Below are 6,583 nucleotides of genomic sequence, written 5' to 3'. Positions count from 1 at the left end.
GCTCCAGCTCCTTTATTTTCTATAATGCAGGAGGAAGCAGTGACGCTGCTCCAGCTCCTTTATTTTCTATAATACAGGAGGAAGCAGTGACGCTGCTCGAGCTCCTTTATTTTTTAAAATACAGGAGGAAACAGAGACGCTGCTCCAGCTCCTTCATTTTCTATAATGCAGGAGGAACCGGTGACGCTGCTCCAGCTCCTTTATTTTCTATAATACAGGAGGAAGCAGTGACGTTGCTCCAGCTCCTTTATTTTCTATAATACAGGAGGAAGGAGAGACGCTGCTCCAGCTCCTTTATTTTCTAAAATACAGGAGGATGGAGTGACGCTGTTCCAGCTCCTTTATTTTGTATAATACAGGAGGAAGCAGTGACGCTGCTCCAGCTCCTTTATTTTGTATAATACAGGAGGAAGCAGTGACGCTGCTCCAGCTCCTTTATTTTCTATAATACAGGAGGAAGCAGTGACGCTGCTCCAGCTCCTTTATTTTCTATAATACAGGTGGAAGCGGTGACGCTGCTCCAGCTCCTTTATTTTCTATAATACAGGAGGAAGCAGTGACGCTGCTCCAGCTCCTATATTTTCTGTAATACAGGAGGAAGCAGAGACGCTGCTCCAGCTCCTTTATTTTATACAATACAGGAGGAAGCAGAGACGCTGCTCCAGCTGCTTTATTTTCTGTAATACAGGAGGAAGCACTGACGTTGCTCCAGCTCCTTTATTTTCTATAATACAGGAGGAAGGAGAGACGCTGCTCCAGCTCCTTTATTTTCTAAAATACAGGAGGATGGAGTGACGCTGATCCCGCTCCTTTATTTTGTATAATACAGGAGGAAGCAGTGACGCTGCTCCAGCTCCTTTATTTTCTATAATACAGGAGGAAGCGGTGACGCTGCTCCAGCTCCTTTATTTTCTATAATACAGGAGGAAGCGGTGACGCTGCTCCAGCTCCTTTATTTTCTATAATTCAGGAGGAAGCAGTGACGCTGCTCCAGCTCCTTTATTTTCTATAATACAGGAGGAAGCAGTGACGCTGCTCGAGCTCCTTTATTTTCTAAAATACAGGAGGAAACAGAGACGCTGCTCCAGCTCCTTTATTTTATACAATACAGGAAGAAGCAGAGACGCTGCTCCTGCTCCTTTATTTTCTATAAGACGGGAGGAAGCAGAGACGCTGCTCCAGCTCCTTTATTTTCTATAATACAGAAGGAAGCAGAGACGCTGCTCCAGCTCCTTCATTTTCTATAATACAGGAGGAACCGGTGACGCTGCTCCAGCTCCTTTATTTTCTATAATACAGGAGGAAGCAGTGACGTTGCTCCAGCTCCTTTATTTTCTAAAATACAGGAGGATGGAGTGACGCTGCTCCAGCTCCTTTATTTTCTATAATACAGGAGGAAGCAGTGACGCTGCTCGAGCTCCTTTATTTTCTAAAATACAGGAGGAAACAGAGACGCTGCTCCAGCTCCTTTATTTTATACAATACAGGAAGAAGCAGAGACGCTGCTCCTGCTCCTTTATTTTCTATAAGACGGGAGGAAGCAGAGACGCTGCTCCAGCTCCTTTATTTTCTATAATACAGAAGGAAGCAGAGACGCTGCTCCAGCTCCTTCATTTTCTATAATACAGGAGGAACCGGTGACGCTGCTCCAGCTCCTTTATTTTCTATAATACAGGAGGAAGGAGAGACGCTGCTCCAGCTCCTTTATTTTCTAAAATACAGGAGGATGGAGTGACGCTGATCCCGCTCCTTTATTTTGTATAATACAGGAGGAAGCAGTGACGCTGCTCCAGCTCCTTTATTTTCTATAATACAGGAGGAAGCGGTGACGCTGCTCCAGCTCCTTTATTTTCTATAATACAGGAGGAAGCAGTGACGCTGCTCCAGCTCCTTTATTTTCTATAATACAGGAGGAAGCAGTGACGCTGCTCGAGCTCCTTTATTTTCTAAAATACAGGAGGAAACAGAGACGCTGCTCCAGCTCCTTCATTTTCTATAATGCAGGAGGAACCGGTGACGCTGCTCCAGCTCCTTTATTTTGTATAATACAGGAGGAAGCAGTGACGTTGCTCCAGCTCCTTTATTTTCAATAATACAGGAGGAAGGAGAGACGCTGCTCCAGCTCCTTTATTTTCTAAAATACAGGAGGATGGAGTGACGCTGTTCCAGCTCCTTTATTTTGTATAATACAGGAGGAAGCAGTGACACTGCTCCAGCTCCTTTATTTTCTATAATACAGGTGGAAGCGGTGACGCTGCTCCAGCTCCTTTATTTTCTATAATACTGGAGGAGGCAGAGACGCTGCTCCAGCTCCTTTATTTTATACAATACAGGAGGAAGCAGAGACGCTGCTCCAGCTCCTTTATTTTCTGTAATACAGGAGGAAGCAGAGACGCTGCTCCAGCTCCTTTATTTTATACAATACAGGAGGAAGCAGAGACGCTGCTCCAGCTCCTTTATTTTCTGTAATATAGGAGGAAGCAGAGACGCTGTTCCAGCTCCTTTATTTTCTATAATACAGGAGGAAGCAGAGACGCTGCTCCAGCTCCTTTATTTTCTATAATACAGGAGGAAGCAGTGACGCTGCTCCAGCTCCTTTATTTTCTAAAATACTGGAGGAAGCAGAGACGCTGCTCCAGCTCCTTTATTTTATACAATACAGGAGGAAGCAGAGACGCTGCTCCAGCTCCTTTATTTTCTGTAATACAGGAGGAAGCAGAGACGCTGCTCCAGCTCCTTTATTTTATACAATACAGGAGGAAGCAGAGACGCTGCTCCTGCTCCTTTATTTTCTATAATACGGGAGGAAGCAGAGACGCTACTCCAGCTCCTTTATTTTCTATAACACAGAAGGAAGCAGAGACGCTGTTCAAGCTCCTTTATTTTCTATAATACATGAGGAAGCAGTGACGCTACTCCAGCTCCTTTATTTTCTATAATACAGGAGGAAGCGGAGACGCTGCCCCAGCTCCTCTATTTTCTATAATACAGGAGGAAGCAGTGACGCTACTCCAGCTCCTTTATTTTCTATAATACAGGAGGAAGCGGTGACGCTGCTCCAGCTCCTTTATTTTCTATAATACAGGAGGAAGCAGTGACGCTCCTCCAGCTCCTTTATTTTCTATAATACCGGATGAAGCAGAGACGCTGCTCCAGCTCCTTTATTTTCTATAATACAGGAGGAAGCGGTGATGCTGCTCGAGCTCCTTTATTTTCTATAATACAGGAGGAAGCAGTGACGCTGCTCCAGCTCCTTTATTTTCTATAATACAGGAGGAAGCAGAGACGCTGCTACAGCTCCTTTATTTTCTAAAATACAGGAGGATGCAGAGACGCTGCTCCAGCTCCTTCATTTTCTATAATACAGGAGGAAGCGGTGACGCTGCTCCAGCTCCTTTATTTTCTATAATACAGGAGGAAGCAGTGACGTTGCTCCAACTCCTTTATTTTCTATAATACAGGAGGAAGCAGTGACGCTGCTCCAGCTCCTCTATTTTCTATAATACAGGAGGAAGCAGTGACTCTGCTCCAGCTCCTTTATTTTCTATAATACAGGAGGATGCAGTGACGCTGCTCCAGCTCCTTTATTTTCCATAATACAGGAGGAAGCAGAGACGCTGCTCCAGCTCCTTTATTTTCTATAATACAGGAGGAAGCAGTGACGCTGCTCCAGCTCCTTTATTTTCTATAATACAGGAGGAAGCAGAGACGCTGCTCCAGCTCCTTTATTTTCTATAATGCAGGAGGAAGCGGTGACGCTGCTCCAGCTCCTTTATTTTCTAAAATACAGGAGGAAGCAGTGACGCTGCTCCAGCTCCTTTATTTTCTATAATACAGGAGGAAGCAGTGACTCTGCTTCAGCTCCTTTATTTCCTAAAATACAGGAGGAAGCAGTGACGCTGCTCCAGCTCCTTTATTTTCTATAATACAGGAGGAATCAGTGACTCTGCTCCAGCTCCTTTATTTTCTATAATACATGAGGAAGCAGTGACGCTGCTCCAGCTCCTTTATTTTCTATAATCCAGGAGGAAGCAGAGACGCTGCTCCAGCTCCTTTATTTTCTAAAATACAGGAGGAAGCAGAGACGCTGCTCCAGCTCCTTTATTTTCTATAATACAGGAGGAAGCGGTGACGCTGCTCCAGCTCCATTATTTTCTATAATACAGGAGGAAGCAGTGACGCTGCTCCAGCTCCTTTATTTTCTATAATACAGGAGGAAGCAGTGACGCTGTTCCAGCTCCTTTATTTTCTATAATATAGGAGGAAGCAGTGACGCTGCTCCAGCTCCTTTATTTTCTATAATACAGGAGGAAGCGGTGACGCTGCTCCAGCTCCTTTATTTTCTATTATACATGAGGAAGCGGTGACGCTGCTCCAGCTCCATTATTTTCTATATTTCAGGAGGAAGCAGTGACCCTGCTCCAGCTCCTTTATTTTCTATAATACAGGAGGAAGCAGTGACGCTGCTCCAGCTCCTTTATTTTCTATAATACAGGCGGAAGCAGAGACGCTGCTCCAGCTCCTTTATTTTCTATAATACAGGCGGAAGCGGTGACGTTGCTCCAGTTCCTTTATTTTCTATAATACAGGAGGAAGCAGTGACGCTGCTCCAGCTCTTTAATTTTCTATAATACAGGAGGAAGCAGTGACGCTGCTCCAGCTCCTTTATTTTCTATAATACAGGAGGAAGCATTTACGCTGCTCCAGCTCCTTTATTTTCTATAATCCAGGAGGAAGCAGTGACACTGTTCCAGCTCCTTTATTTTCTATAATACTTTAGGAAGCAGTTACGCTGCTCCAGCTCCTTTATTTTCTATAATACCGGAGTAAGCAGTGACCCTGTATTTTCTGTTTTCGATCCAGTGTCCAGGTTTGGCACGATACCTTGTGTGTTCTGATGTTTTCAACACAAAATTCACAAAAGATTATCCCTATGATCTTAAACGAGACAACAATGGGAGGGAGTGAAACACCGTCATACTGAACTGAAATCCCCTCGAGCAACCCATTCACATTTTCACCCATAGAGTGAGTCACAGACACACATGCCCGGAGGTGAGGGAGGGGGGGGTGGCGGGTGGAAGGAGGGCAGAGGTTTCGGGATTCTACCAGCTCCTTGCGCTTCAGTTCCGCTCTCCATCGACGAAAGACCACCTCCCCCACCACCCCCCTCCCTCCCCCCGCACACACACACACACACACACACACACACACACACACAAACACCAAAAAATTTCTCCCACGAAAGGCAGCTTTAGCTGCAACTAAAGCCAGTTTTACAGACAATGAGAGACGTTGCGATGAGCGAGAATTTAAAATTGACAATTGCCTCACATGGAACTTTCACATTTGAAAACACACTGATCCAAAGTCTGCAGCTCCTCCGCCACATTGAGGTGCAATACTCCCAAATTCGAGACCCACTGATCCAATCCATGCAGTACATTGCACACAAATCAGGAAGGATTCGAACCACCAACGGCAGCCGGAGGTCCGACAGGGAGTCGATATGAAATGGAAACATGGACATCGGGGGAAACAGTATTCACAAGGTGAACAATCAGTAAAAATAATTATCGTCACTGTTTCCTATCGGATGTCCCACTCCGTGAAGCAATGTCTTTCAATGCCCAAGGAAACATATTTGCCCTCAGGTACCTGCTTCAGGGTCGCCTGCGCCTCTGCTGGAAGTTGCCATCATTTTATTCACAGTCACTCCGCGGTTTTTTGATTCACTCCAGTGAAATATCTTTTCATACCTTGCGTCATGGTCTCTTCCAGTCAAGATCCTGAACCAGTCCAGTGAGAAACCTCTGTTGGTTTGAATCCCGGGATGGGGAATCAGACGAGATGAACAGCGCCTTTTATTGGTGGAACCCCTTCACTGCAACCTCACGCCTCAAAACGGGTCTCTGCCCGCGTCAACCTGTTCTGTACATTCCTGCATTACACCGACTGACCAACATCAGATTACCACAGCTCCGCTTTCTGTACTTTGAAACCCAAGGCGATAATATGAAGCGTTTGCAAAATTCAAGAGAGAAACTTTGTTGCCGAAGATGGTTATGAAGGGATGGACAGGCACAAGGGTGTGTACAATTCAGGTCACTTTCGATATTGTCAGCATTACCGGGGGTCCGTGCTGAGGAGTCAAAGTTTGTATCGTTCAGACATGGATACAGTTCCCATTCAGAGAATGAAGGTTTAATTCTCTTCATGTGAATTGTCTGAATGAAAACACATTCCTCGTTCCACACAGCAGACAGACCGGGATCCCTCCAGAATCAGCCCAGTGATTGCTTGAACCATGTAGAAGGACAATGACAGCGGACAGATACGATAGTGACCCCTTCAAATCTCCCTCCAATCATCTCACCTTCCTGATTTGGGAATATGTTGGTTTTCCTTCAGTGTCTCTGGGTGTAAATCCAGGAAATCCCGCGCTTGCACCATAATGGCTGTACCTCCGTGTAAAGGAGTTCAATGGTTTACAAAAGCAACTCATCTCCTCCATCTCTGGGGGATTTAGTGATGGACAGCGAGTCCTATTCCATTGAGTGATATCTTTATCCCAGGAATGCGT

The sequence above is a fragment of the Chiloscyllium punctatum genome, chromosome 13 (genome assembly GCF_047496795.1).
Source record: "Chiloscyllium punctatum isolate Juve2018m chromosome 13, sChiPun1.3, whole genome shotgun sequence".
NCBI classification, from domain to species: Eukaryota; Metazoa; Chordata; class Chondrichthyes; order Orectolobiformes; family Hemiscylliidae; genus Chiloscyllium; species Chiloscyllium punctatum.
The sequence above is the reverse complement of the archived record's forward strand: the minus strand, read 5'-3'. Positions refer to the sequence as shown.